Source organism: Erpetoichthys calabaricus, chromosome 1 (genome assembly GCF_900747795.2).
Source record: "Erpetoichthys calabaricus chromosome 1, fErpCal1.3, whole genome shotgun sequence".
Lineage (NCBI taxonomy): Eukaryota > Metazoa > Chordata > Cladistia > Polypteriformes > Polypteridae > Erpetoichthys > Erpetoichthys calabaricus.
In genome coordinates this window covers 238,695,157-238,709,741 of record NC_041394.2, presented here as the reverse complement: position 1 = coordinate 238,709,741, position 14,585 = coordinate 238,695,157, and positions in this window count along the sequence as shown.

Here is a 14,585-nt window from a genome sequence, read left to right as displayed (position 1 = left end):
GAGCTAATACAGCCATGAGTCTTCTTGGGAAAGATGCAACAGGTTTTTCACACCTGGATTTGGGGATCCTCTGCCATTCCTCCTTGCAGATCCTCTCCAGTTCTGTCAGGTTGGATGGTAAACGTTGGTGGACAGCCATTTTTAGGTCTCTCCAGAGATGCTCAATTGGGTTTAAGTCAGGGCTCTGGCTGGGCCATTCAAGAACAGTCATAGAGTTGTTGTGAAGCCACTCCTTCGTTATTTTAGCTGTGTGCTTAGGGTCATTGTCTTGTTGGAAGATAAACCTTCGGCCCAGTCTGAGGTCCTTAGCATTCTGGAGAAGGTTTTTGTCCAGGATATCCCTGTACTTGGCCGCATTCATCTTTCCCTCGATTGCAACCAGTCGTCCTGTCCCTGCAGCTGAAAAGCACCCCCACAGCATGATGCTGCCACCGCCATGCTTCACTGTGGGGACTGTATTGGACAAGTGATGAGCAGTGCCTAGTTGTCTCCACACATACCGCTTAGAATTAAGGCCAAAAAGTTCTATCTTGGTCTCATCAGACCAGAGAATCTTATTTCTCACCATCTCAGAGTCCTTCAGGTGTCTTTTAGCAAACTCCATGCGGGCTGTCATGTGTCTTGCACTGAGGTATGTGTGGAGACAACCAGGCACTGCTCATCACTTGTCCAATACAGTCCCCACAGTGAAGCATGGCGGTGGCAGCATCATGCTGTGGTGGTGTTTTTCAGCTGCAGGGACAGGACGACTGGTTGCAATCGAGGGAAAGATGAATGCGGCCAAGTACAGGGATATCCTGGACAAAAACCTTCTCCAGAGTGCTAAGGACCTCAGACTGGGCCGAAGGTTTACCTTCCAACAAGACAATGACCCTAAGCACACAGCTAAAATAACGAAGGAGTGGCTTCACAACAACTCTGTGACTGTTCTTGAATGGCCCAGCCAGAGCCCTGACTTAAACCCAATTGAGCATCTCTGGAGAGACCTAAAAATGGCTGTCCACCAACGTTTACCATCCAACCTGACAGAACTGGAGAGGATCTGCAAGGAGGAATGGCAGAGGATCCCCAAATCCAGGTGTGAAAAACTTGTTGCATCTTTCCCAAGAAGACTCATGGCTGTATTAGCTCAAAAGGGTGCTTCTACTAAATACTGAGCAAAGGGTCTGAATACTTAGGACCATGTGATATTTCAGTTTTTCTTTTTTAATAAATCTGCAACAATTTAAAAAATTCTTTTTTTGTCTGTCAGTATGGGGTGCTGTGTGTACATTAATGAGGGAAAAAATGAATTTAAATGATTTTAGCAAATGGCTGCAATATGACAAAGAGTGAAAAATTGAAGGGGGTCTGAATACTTTCCGTACCCACTGTATGTCTTTCTTGTACTGTGGTGACAAGAACTGCACACAATACTCCAGATGTAGTCTTACTAGTACATTATTTAGTTTGAGCATAACATCCCTTGTTTTAAATTTAACAATTTTTATAACATAACCTAGGTAGCAACCTATCCCATGAGCCACCATGCACACTGCACCATCATAACTGTGCAAATTGTATTAGTGTTTTGAAAAATTAATACAAACAAAACTGCCTGCAGTTTAGATTAGTATGGTAACTTTAAATGGATGTATCCAACTAATAGGTGCTAAAAACAGTGAAGAGTCTAGATTTACAGGTAATCCGTGATGAGTGCGCTTAATACACTAAGGCAGAACATCAAGTATATGGTCCATAAAGCATCTATTTTCTCACTTCCTGTTATTTGTTGTTCTGTTACTTTAATACATTGCAAATATTCAGGGCATATCAGGTCTCCTTCCAAAATAATACAGTTCATCATGTGTATGTGTTGCTTGAACTCATTGCTCCATTTCTGAACATTTCTCGAAGTTGTCTTGAACCCTTTTGGAATCCTGTTCTAGTTGCTCCAATAATGTGTATTCTTTTCTTCAACTATCATCCTTTGTTTTTTTTTCACTTCAGAAATGCTTCCATCAGGGCTACAGCAATAATCTCATTTGGTGTCTCTTTCAGTATATTGTAGCTTCACAATATTCTTGCCTTGCTACTTTGGTGATTCATACTTCTGCTGATTTTAAAGCTTGAGCTGGTGCATACCTCTGCTGCAGTAACTATGTATACATTTTCATTTTTTCTTACTGAAAAGAAAGCATTCTTTTCAACCCTGTTTATGTTGTTAGAAATACTTGATGTATTTGTGTTTTCCATGGCTTTTTTTCTTATGAAGTATTTGAGCTACAATGGTTTCCCATCACTTTCCTTACCAGCTGTACAAAGCCATTATTTGATGTATCCTGCACTTGCCTCTGCTTGCAGCATTCCATTAACTTTGATTTCTTTACTGCCTGAATGCTAATAAAACCCATAGGCTACAAATTCTCCACACATTAACAGTGTCTCCTTCTCTAGCTCATGAAGGCCAGGTAGCAGCCCAAAGGGTGATCAGAATTAATCTGCTGTTCATCCTTCCTTTCTTTCTTCCTTCCTTCATTTTCAAATCACATTTCTTCTAATGCAGTCATATGGGAACCTATCAGCCAATCCCGGTAGCACTGGGGACAAGGCAAGACCCAACACAAAATGAGATGCCAGTCACAATCATGTACAGCCACAGTCACTCATCTCAGGCTAATTTAGAGTTGAGAATTAACCTTAATAATTTTCTCTGAGTTCCACTGTTCTCTAACCTACCAAATGTATGAATGTTAGTTTTTTTGTGATTTTAAATTGGGCATGCATCAATAAGTGTGGGTGAATGAGCAAATGAGTGTACCCTGTTGTGATGATTTTGCCAAGGTAGGGTTCAGCTTGTCACAATCCCTAATTTGGATTAAGTTTCAGCATGTAGTATTCTATTTCATTTTCCATGTACTCAGACATTAGACCATTTTTGATTATAGCAGGTCTAACAAGTACACCAATCCCATTCACCTAATTAATTCTAAATAACATTTATTTGAGTTTTGAGGGTTCCTGCTACTCCTTGACACACTTCTTACTAATATAGCCGATGTGTCTATAGTTTGTTATGTGAAGAAAAAGTTTGTAATGTTTGTGCAAAACCTACTTTTAATAAGTCTGAAAATGTGTCCCGTTGTTCTTGTTGAATAATTCTTTTTAAAGTAACAGTTGGTGTCCACTGTACTAACTCCCTTAATAACTTTTAATCACGTCACCTATTAATCTCCATGTACTTTCACTGAAAAGGTTCAGGTCCTTCAGTCTTTCCTTGGAGGCAGAGGAAGACTTGGGAGGGAGGACACCCTGGGCTTCAATCATTGTTTGGCCTCTTCATTTTGCTTGATTTCTCATTGCATCCATAATGGCTAACATGGTAGAACAACCTACTTCAACCTACTACTAAACTTGGATTTAATAGGTTATGCTGAAAGAGTTTCTGTGCATGTCTGTTGGGTTCACACATAACTGACAGGTCAATTATAAATGAACTGAAATTCTATATAGAATCATCTGTATATGATATATCTGTCTTGCATCCTTGAGATCAGCGAACTGCAGCTTTGAAAGCTGCCCAGTACTCTTGTTCTACCACATTCAGAAGTGGCATCAGAGTTTGCTGTTTATACGAAATCATCACCTCCATGTAATTCACTGTCACTAGCACTAGAATCTTATAATGCTGTCACTGCTGCTTGCTAAAGAACTATCATAACTATAAGAAAAAAAACACATTACTTCTTTTCTGCATGTACTTTCCATTCCAGCACCCCATATATAGCTGTTTTGCTGATGTAAATGCTGTCCAGCTGCCACCTTCTGTCACTACCTGCAGTTCCCTGGTGACATTTAAACGCTGGGATGACATGGTGCATGCAGCTAGTGGTGGATGAGTTAGCTCAGGGACAACAGTAAAGGGATTAAAGAGGTGAGGATCATTTAGTCAAGGGGTAGAGATACTTCTTTGAATAACAAAGGAAATGTTTTTTCATAGTCTTGGTTAATTTTGGTTCCTCACAGAATTCTAGCATATTAGTGAAACATGATCTGTTGTATCTAAACCCTTAGTTACTGGTCACTAATACTGTACACTTGTTCTTAATACATGATGCTTGATGTTTTCCTTAATAACTGTTTTTATTATTTTACCCGTGATGCATGGTAAATGTACTAGCTGATAGTTACTTGGATCAGTTTGATCACTCTATAATACAATGGGATAATATTTGGTAGTTTCCAGGCTTTATAAAATTATCCTGTGTGCAGTGTGCATGGGGGGCAGCTAAAGGGCTTGAGTAAGGGCAATTCCGAGTCAGACCGGGATGTGGCAGAGTGCACTGATTCTTTTTCTCCTTGGCCTGCAGACCATCCACGGGAGATTCCACCTAGCCCTGTTGACGTCACTTCCAGGTCCGAGCTTATGGAGGAAAACCTTGTTGGCTCCGGCCCCTTTGATGTCACGTCTGGCCTCGAGCCTATCGCTGAAGACCCTTATGAGCCCGAACCCTCTGACTTTACTTCCTGTCTTCCACTTTAAAAGCCTCCACCTTTTCCTTATTCCCTCAGTTCTGTTTTGGACTCGGTTTTGTGCACATCAGTGCTGTATAAACATTTTTCGACTTTGCAGCCAGGATACCAAATTTACGGGTGGCTCCCCCAAACCTTGCTATGACTCTGTGTGGAGTTTCTGACAATCGACAATTCTTAAATAAATAGGTTTTATATATGCACTCACTACTGTGCTGGGCTGGTGCCCTGTCCTGAGTTTGTTTCCTGCCTTGCACCCTGTGCTGGCTGGGATTGGCTCCAGTAGACCCCCGTGACCCTGTAGTTAGGATATAGCGGGTTGGATAATGGATGGATGGATGCACTCACTAACCTCCTTAAGTACTCTAGAACACATGCTACCTAGTCCCAGCAATTTGTTACATTTCAAGCTTTTTGTCAATGTCAATGTCAATTTATTTATATAGCACATTTAAAACAACATAGGAATGCTGTGGCCAAAGTGCTTTACAATAATAGAAGGAAAAAAAACATACAATTAACATAAAGAACATAAATAGAAATAAAATAAATGAACATAAATAAAAAAAATAATAAATGGAAGTAATGCTACATAATCACAATGAGAAAACCATCAGTATTACTGAAGGTCACGGAATGCAAGTGAATAGAAATGAGTCTTTAGTCTTGTTTTAAACAGTTCAATTGTAGACGACTCCTTTATGTAATGAGGTAAAAAGTTCCACAGGCGAGGAGCAGCAGCTGCAAAAGCCCTGTCTCCCTTAGTTTTACACTTCGTATGGGGGACAACAAGAGACAACTGACCAGAAGATCTAAGCACTCTAGATGGCTGGTGTAAAGCACACAATTCAGTTAAATAGGCAGGAGCATGCCCATGTAAAGATTTAAAAACTAGTAACAAGATTTTAAAATCAATTCGAAAACTGACAGGCAGCCAGTGTAAAAAAGCTAATATTGGAGAAACAGAATCAGACTTTCTTGCCCCAACCAGAAAGCGAGCGGCAGCATTCTGGACCAACTGTAACCTGCATATCAGGGATTTGCTAATCCCAGAATGCAGTGAGTTGCAGTAATCAAGGCGAGAAAAGATAAAATCATGAGTAGCTTTCTCAAGATCCCTAGAAGATATAAAAGGCTTGATCTTACCTAAAAGACGAAGCTGGAAAAAGCAACTCTTGACTACAGAATTAATCTGTTTCTCAAACGAGAGGTTACTGTCAAAGATAACACCAAGTTCGCAGACTTGAGGTTTGCAAAAGACAGAGAAAGAGCAGAGAAGTCCAAGACCAGTTTGGGCTTTAGTTGATGGACCCACTATAAGCACCTCCGTTTTATTTTGATTCAGGTCAAGAAAATTATTAGCCATCCAAGATCTTAGTTCAAAAAGACAGCTGTGCAGTTGATTCATTGCAGAGTTGCAGACGGGAATATAAACCTGTGTATCATCAGCATAGCAGTGAAAAGAAATGTTACATTTCCTAAAAATAGCTCCAATAGGGTGAAGGTATATAGAGAATAAAATAGGACCCAAAATGGATCTCTGAGGAACACCACATTTAAGAAGAGCAGTAGACGAAAAAGAGAAATTTAAAGTCACTGAAAAGTGTCTACCAATTAGATGTGACCTGAACCAGTTAAGAGGAACCCCTTTAAGCCCAACGAGATATTCAAGCCGCAACAGCAATGTCTCATGGTCAATTGTGTCAAAGGCAGCAGACAGGTCAAGGAGGACAAGGACTACAGCACCACCCCAGTCAGTAATAATAGAGATGTCATTGAATACTTTAAGGAGGGCCGTCTTAACACCATGATAACACCTAAAGCCAGATTGGTAGATCTCAAATAAATTATTGGAGTTAAGGTGATTAACCAATTGATTATAAATAATTCTTTCTAATATTTTAGCCAGAAATTGGCTAAAACTCCAGGATCTAATTCAGCCTTTTTTAGACAGGGACGCACCGCAGCATGTTTAAAAAATGAGGGCACAACCCCCTCACTAATAGAATCATTGATAATGGCTAGTAAAGGTGGACTCAAAACATCAAAGGCTTCAAATAAGAGGCGTGGTGGTACAATATCAAGAGGACTGAGAGTTGGTTTAAGGGTGTCAATAGTACTTTTTAACTGTGAAAGTGAGACAAGATCAAAAGATTCCAAGACAATGCCATGATTAACAGTAGGAAGTTCATAGCCAGTTGGAACAATACCACAGTGGATTGTATCAATTTTACGGACAAGGAATGAAAGAAACTGTTCACATGAAAGAACAGTACTATTTAATCCCGTCACAGAATGAGGGTGAATGGCAGCATTAATTGAATTAAATAAGACCCTAGAATTCTTAGAATGACGGGATACTAAATCAGCGAAGAAATCATGTTTAGCTTTCTTAACTGCAACCTGGAAGTTGAATAGAGAAGTCCTAAAAATCTGTTTAGAAACAATCAGTCCATCTTTTTTCCAACACCGTTCTGCAGTTCGACAAGAGTGGTGCAGCGATCGCGTAGTTTCATTGAGCCAGGGAGCAGGTCTTCCCTTATTACAGCGTATTTTGAGTGGAGCAATTGAGTCTAAAATTGTTTTACAAGAAGAATTAAATTCTAAGACAGAATCATTGATACCATCATATTGGACATTACATCAAGACTAGAGAATATAGTTTTAAAATGGATATAATAGAAGAATTTAAAAAGCGAGAACAGCGTGGAGCACAACTAGTAGTAGGAACAGTAATATTCAAATCCATCATTATAGAAAAGTGATCAGTAAAAGAAACATCGCATAAATCAATATTATTAACTGAAATATCACGTGTAAGAACGAGATCAAGGGTGTTAACGAGAGAGAGTGTTGGCACATTAATATGCTGGATAAAATCAAATGAGTCCAATTTATATATATAATTCACTAAGCCACTGACAAGTAGCCACCCATGGAAAGCACGCACCGCTGACAAGTAGCCACCCATGGAAAGCACGCAACACAGCCATGCCCACCGTATATAATTCACTAAGCCGCCGACAAGTAGCCACCCATGAAAAGCACGCAAGACAGCCATGCCCACCAACTCTAAGACCATTGGATATGACGAGAACTCGCAGAGCCACGCCCACCAAGTCGGACACAGCAACTCACAGAGCGGGGCGTCATTCGCATTCGTCTCTGCTACACTCCACATGCATCTCTGAAGAAGTATGTTTGTCGTAGATGTGAATCGCTGTATGCGGCGTGTAGAACAGTTTGCGAGGGGTATCCCATGGTCTTACAGTTGGTGGGCGGGTCTCTGTTAGTTGCTCTTGCGAGGTTCAGTCTCTCCCTGTGCATTTCCTGTGCGACACACACACACAGAGGCAGCGCAAGAGAGAGCCACTCACACACACAGGCAGCGCCAGAGAGAGACAGAGGTACACACACAGGCAGCATGAGAGAGAGACAAACGCACACACACAGGCAGCGCCAGAGAGAGAGAGCCGCGCACACACACAGGCAGAGAGAGCCGCGCACACACAGGCAGCGCCACAGCGAGAGAGCCGCGCACACACACAGGCAGAGCCAGAGAGAGAGCCGCGCACACACACAGGCAGCGCGAGAGAGACAGAGCCACACACACAGGCAGTGAGAGAAAGAGAGCCGCACACGCACAGGCAGGGCCACAGAGAGAGAGCCGCGCACACACACAGGCAGCGCGAGAGAGAGAGGGCTGGACTCATAAAGTAGGAAGGCAGTTAAAGAATGCACTGGGCTTGATTTTGTTTTCACTTCTGTTTACAGCGATCGGTTCGTAGTGTGCATTTTTGGAAATGTTACTTTTCTTGGTGGTTTATTAAATTACGGATTTTTTCAAATGTTCATTTTTTGTTGCTATAGCGCAAACTATTGCAGTGTTAGTTTTCTCTGTTGTTCAAGGTTTTCTCAGTGTTATTCAATGTTTTTACATTTAGTTTACTATTACGCAGTGCATTCTATGGTTTAGTTAACTATATTTGTGCTTAAAAACTTACAAAAATATATATCTACATACAGTTCGTATGGTCTGGAACGGATTAATTGTATTTCCATACAATCCTATGGGAGAAATTGCTTCGGTTCACGACCAAATCAGTTTACGACCACAATTTTGGGAAGAATTATGGTTGTGAAGAGAAGTTCCACTGCATTCTTTTCGGTTATGACACACAACCGCGTCCACCATCGCAAACTGTTTTACACGCCATGGTCTTAGAGTTGGTGGGCAGGTCTCCGTGAGTTACTCTTGCGAGCGGGCACATGACCAGGCGGTTTGTATGCTTCAAGAACGAGGGTGGATGCGGCAGGACCATCTAAGAAGAGGCATGTTTGTCGCGGATGTGAATCGCTGTATGCGGCGTGTAAAACAGTTTGTTTGTCGCGGATGTGAATTGCTGTATGCAGCGTGTAAAGTTTGCGAGGGGTATCCCATGGTCTTAAAGTTGGTGGGCAGGTCTCTGTTAGTTGCTCTTGCGAGGGGCACATGACCAGGCAGTGTGTATGCTTCGAGAACAAGGGTGGACGCGACAGCACCATCTAAGAAGAATCATATTTGTCGCGGATGTGAATCGCTGTATGCAGCGTGTAAAACAGTTTGCGAGGGGTATTCCATGGTTTTAGCAGTGTCTATGCTTCGATGTGAATCGCTGTATGCAGCGTGTAAAACGCTGTATTGTATGTTGCCCTCTCCAGAGTAACATCTTTTCATTCACCTACAGTCGTATCCTCAAAATCAACCCCATTTGGACAACTGTGTCTTTCAGGAAGTGTTCACCCATCAATACATAATTATGCGGCGTATGCTACCTGCACAGGGCCGCCAAATTCCAGGGGCTGCCATGCCAATATATATATTATAATTCACTAAGTCCATGGCAAACAAGACGCATGCAAGACCGAGCCCCGCCCACCAACAATTCACTAAGCAGCCGATCATGGCACACGCACTACAGAGCCAACAATTCTCGCGAGAGTGAAAGCATTTGCCAAGAATGTTTTCATTAATCAAGAACGAAAGTCGGAGGTTCAAAGAAGATCACATACCATCGTAGTTCCGACCATAAACGATGCCGACTGGCGATCTGGCGGCGTTATTCCCATGACCCGCTGGGCAGCCATTACTCCCACTGGCATGCCTCCACATAAAGTCAAACTTAAAATTGGTTCAGTCGTCATGCTTCTCAGAAACCTCATGCCAGCAAGAAGTCTCTGTAAAGGCACTAGACTGACTGTTCTCAGCATTCACCACAATGTACTGGGGTGTAAAACAATCGCAGCTCCTACCTCACAAACTGTCCATATTCCCCGGATTTCTCTGACCCCATCAGATTCAAATTTGCCTTTTACTTTTACACACAGACAATTTCCTGTTAGATTGGCCTTTGCAATGACAATTAATAAGGCGCAGGGACAAACTTTCAAAAAGATATGCCTGTATCTGCCAAAACCAGTTTTTAGTCACGGACAATTGTATGTTGCTCTCTCCAGAGTTCCATCTTTTCATTCACTTACAGCACACAGGTGCGCGCGCGCGAGAGAGACACACACACACACACACAGAGGCACGAGAGAGAGAGAGACACACACACACACACACAGAGGCACGCGCGAGAGAGAGACACACACACAGGCGCGCGAGAGAGACACACACACACACAGAGGCGTGCGCGCGCGAGAGAGACACACACACACACACAGAGGCGCGCGAGAGAAACACACACACACCACATGCGCGCGACAGAGAGAGAGACACACACACACAGGCGCACGAGAGAGACACACACACACACACACACAGAGGCGCGCGCGTGAGAGAGAGACACATAAACACACAGGCGCGCGAGAGACACACACACACACAGGCGCGCGTGCGAGAGAGAGACACACACACAGGCGCGCAAGAGAGAGAATCCCTGACCCCATCAGATTCAAATTTGCCTTTTACTTTCACACGCAGACGGTTTCCTGTTAGATTGGCCTTCGCAATGACAATTAACAAGGCACATTGACACACTTTCAAAACGCTATGCCTGTATCTGCCAAACCCAGTTTTCAGTCACGGACAATTGTATGTTGCTCTCTCCAGAGTTCCATCTTTTCATTCAATTACAGTTGTATCCTCAAACCCACCCCATTTGGACAACTGTGTCTTTCAGGAAGTGTTCACCCATCAATACATAATTATGTGGCATATGCTACGCCGCGGGTTGGCTAGTAGTGATAAAAAGTCATTAACCAAAGGTTTTGATTGAAAACAAACGTGAATGTTAAAATCACCAACAATAAACACTTTGTCATGTGAGAGGATAATATCAGCCAGGAGATCAGAGAATTCATAAATGAAGATATCATTAATTACAGGAGGTCTATAAACCACAGCAAACAACAAAGAAAGGGAGCTGCACACTTCGAAAAGTTGCAGTTCGAAGCTACTAAACGGATCCCTTGCAAGGCTCTGACACAAAAACATACTTTTAAAAACAGTGGTAATGCCCCCACCACGACAAGTCAGCCTAGGAGAGTTTAAAAATGAATAACATGATGGTACCAAGTCAGTAAAACATGAAGAGACACCATTTACAATCCAGGTCTCAGTGATGAAAAAGAAATCCAGTTTATTTGAGATAATAAAGTCTTGCAGAATAAAAGTTTTATTAGACACTGATCTCACATTCAAAAGAGTAGCCTTGATGGAAGTAGAAGAGCTCGCTGCGGGATGAGCACTGGTGAGCGTGCGAAGATTAGCAGCATTTACTCCCCGAGAGCACACCAAGGAAGAGTGATGCCGCCTTGAGATGGAGAAATTAAATCCGGTATCCAGCGCCCATGGACCAGGGATGGCGTCCTGTGCAGGAGAAAATGGGTCATAGACAACTCGCAGGCATCGGGAATCCAAGCTCTGGGACTTGAGTCGGAATTGTTTAACAGCAATACCAGCTGTTTTTCCATGACGGTGGTAGGTGCGTTTGCGTTTCCGAGGCATTCAGCTCACTGATACAGGTGAACACCGGTGTCCAGGTGAAGAAGTCAGGAGATGAATAAAACAAAGGTGGAGGTTCACATAATATCCCATCAGGAGATGAAAATTGAGAGGAAAGCAAGCAAGAAAATATTTTAAGTAAAGAGTCACGATTGTAGGACAGTGGCCGTTGAGATAAACTAATACATAAAAACGAGGTTAAAACATAAATTAGAGAGACGAGCAGACGGCCAGCCACACCATCTTAACAAATGTTAGGAGGTTTTTCTTCACACAGAAAACTATAGACTATAGACACGTGGAATAAGTTATAAAGTAGTGTGGTAGACAGTAGGACTCTAGGGACATTCAAAACTTGACTTGATGTTGTTTTGGAGGAATTAGGTGGATAGACTTGGGGAACTTTGTTGGGATGAATGGCCTGTTCTCCTCAAAGGTTTTTGTAATGTTCTAATTTCCAAATCACTATGTAGCTTCTTTATCATCCCTGTAACTGCTGGGAAGTTATTCTCTCCTTCACATGTGGAAAATTCTTTAAAATGTGTATCTGTAAATATATTACTCTGAAACATCTGCTCCTGAACACATAGTGGGGATGATTTTGTGAAAACAAAATTTACCACAGGTTTATAACTGGATGACCTTATGATATATAGAATGACCTCTTGGTAATCTGTTTGTGTACTTAAATCTTCAAGAAATTATAGACTGAAATCAAAGACAGGAAGATTTTTCTACAAAGCATCAAACACTTTCTGCAAATGGATTTGCCCCAGTTGTGTTACAGTTTTCTTTCACTCACTACTCAAAGCTCATGATCATTGGTGATGACAGGGACATAGATCGACTGGTAAATCAAGATGTTTGCATTTTGGCTCAGCTCTCTTTTCACCACAACTAACTTGTACAATGTCCTGCTCCCTTCTTCCCTCTCTCGTGAATAAGACCCTGAGACACTAAAACCCCTCCATTTGAAGTAGCTCTTCATCCCCAACCTGTAGAGGGCATCACACCCTTTTCTAGTTGAGAACCATGACCTCAGACTTGGATGTCTTAATCCTCATCTCAGCTGCTTCACACTTGGCTCCAAACCACCCTAGTGCACATCTGAGATCACAGCTTGATGAAGACAACATGATCTCATTACCTTCAAAGAGCAAAAAGCAGAGACACTCTATGGTCTTTGGCTGGTCTCAGAAATTCTGTCCATAAAAATTATGAACAGAATTGATAACTGATGGAAGCCCTGGCAGTGTCCCACACACTGTGGGAATGAGTCAGATTATTGCCAGCAATGCAAATCAAGATTTTGCTCAGGTTGTGCAACAACTGAATAGCCCACAACAGCAGGCCCAATACCATATACTCCTGAAGCATCCTTCACAGGACACCCTGAGAAACATAGTCATACCCTCTAGAATCCATGTAAGGGTAAAAATCTTGCCAATGTTCAGTGACCGGGACGTAATCTGAATCTGAGGTTTGACCAACTGCCAGGTCCTCCTTTCCAAAACCCTGGTATAAGCCTTCCCAGGAAGACTGAGGAGTGTGATACCTCTACAGTTGGAATGACCCCCCTCTGGTCCCCTTTCTTAAAGATGGAGACCACAACCCCAGTTTGTCAATCCAGAGGCACTGTTGCTGACCTCCACCCAAAAAAGCTTAGGTCACAAATGCAAGTGGTAGAAATGAGTTTCCTTCACAGGGTGTCTGGGCTCAGCCTTAGAGAAAGGGTGAAAAATGGGGACACTAGTGAGGAGCTCTAAGTAGAGCCACAGCTCCTCTGCATCAAAAGGAGCCAGTTGAGGTGGTTCAGGCATCTAATTAGGATGCCTCCTTGGGGAGGTGTTTCATCCATGTCCAACTGGGAGAAAACCCTACAGCAGACCTAGGGCATGATGGAGAGATTATATCTCTCAGCTGGCCTGGAAACGCCTCAGTCTTCCCCAAAGAAGTTGAAGGAGATGGTGGGGAAATGGAACAACTAGGCATTTTTTCATAAAATGCTGTCCCTCAACTTGGACCCCGAGAAGTGGAAAAAATGGATGGATGGATGGATGGATAGATGGTGTTAATATTTTATTGTATTTTAATAGGATCAGGAATTTTCTGGGATCCAAATAAGCTACCAGTAGGAAAAATATCAGGACAGATTTAACATGTGAGCATGACGAAAGTTGTACACCAGGACAGTTGCTGTTTTCTGTATAAGCTGAAGTACACAGCACATCTAATGGCACAGTTTAGGGATCCTTACATAATACAGTTGCAATAGATATTTTTTTATCAGTGTTTTGATTAGCAGTAAGTTGTAGTAAGGAATCTACATTAGTAGATAACTAATGCAATGCTCTGGGTAAACGTAAGATTATAATCAAGTATAACACCTTGAAGATCTTCCAGGTATTGTCATTGTGCCCAAGATGATAGACCGGTCAAAGTACAGTGAATGCTTGGTTGGAATGTAGATAAGGCTGAGCTGGACGAGCATTTAGTCATCCAAAATAAGGTATCCATCCATGGTGGAGAGCTTGCCGTGTATTTTATACCAAGGAAATTGTGTTCATGCATATCTACCCATGGAATAGATTTCCATAAATTTGTCAAAAACAGTAAGGGCAGAATAAACATTGAAATGCAAGAATTTTCCCAAATCAATATTTTTTATTTAATTATGTGTTTTTCAGAGTTTCTTTTACATATTGTTTACCTCTCTCCTCATTTAAACAAAGTCCAGACAAGTTCTGCTGTGGCACTCACAATTAAATTAGATAATGTCAGCAACACTTATATACCTCTTATGGCTGTGATAAACATTGAAGCACTTTCTAAAAAGGAATTGTAATGAGAATATGACAGGAATATAAAGGTTTGGAGTTATGAAGATCAGCATGTTCAAGAGAAGGCTTGTAAAGCCAAAGAGTGAAATACCTGCTTGATGACAGATTGCTACAGACTAGTACACAGAGAAAGGGATTGATGGGAGGTCAAATGAGAGAAGAGAGGAGGAGGTGAGATTAAGTGTGCTGATGGTGCTTCAGAGAATAGAGTGAAGAAGGACAATCTATAGAGGATTAGGTCTAAC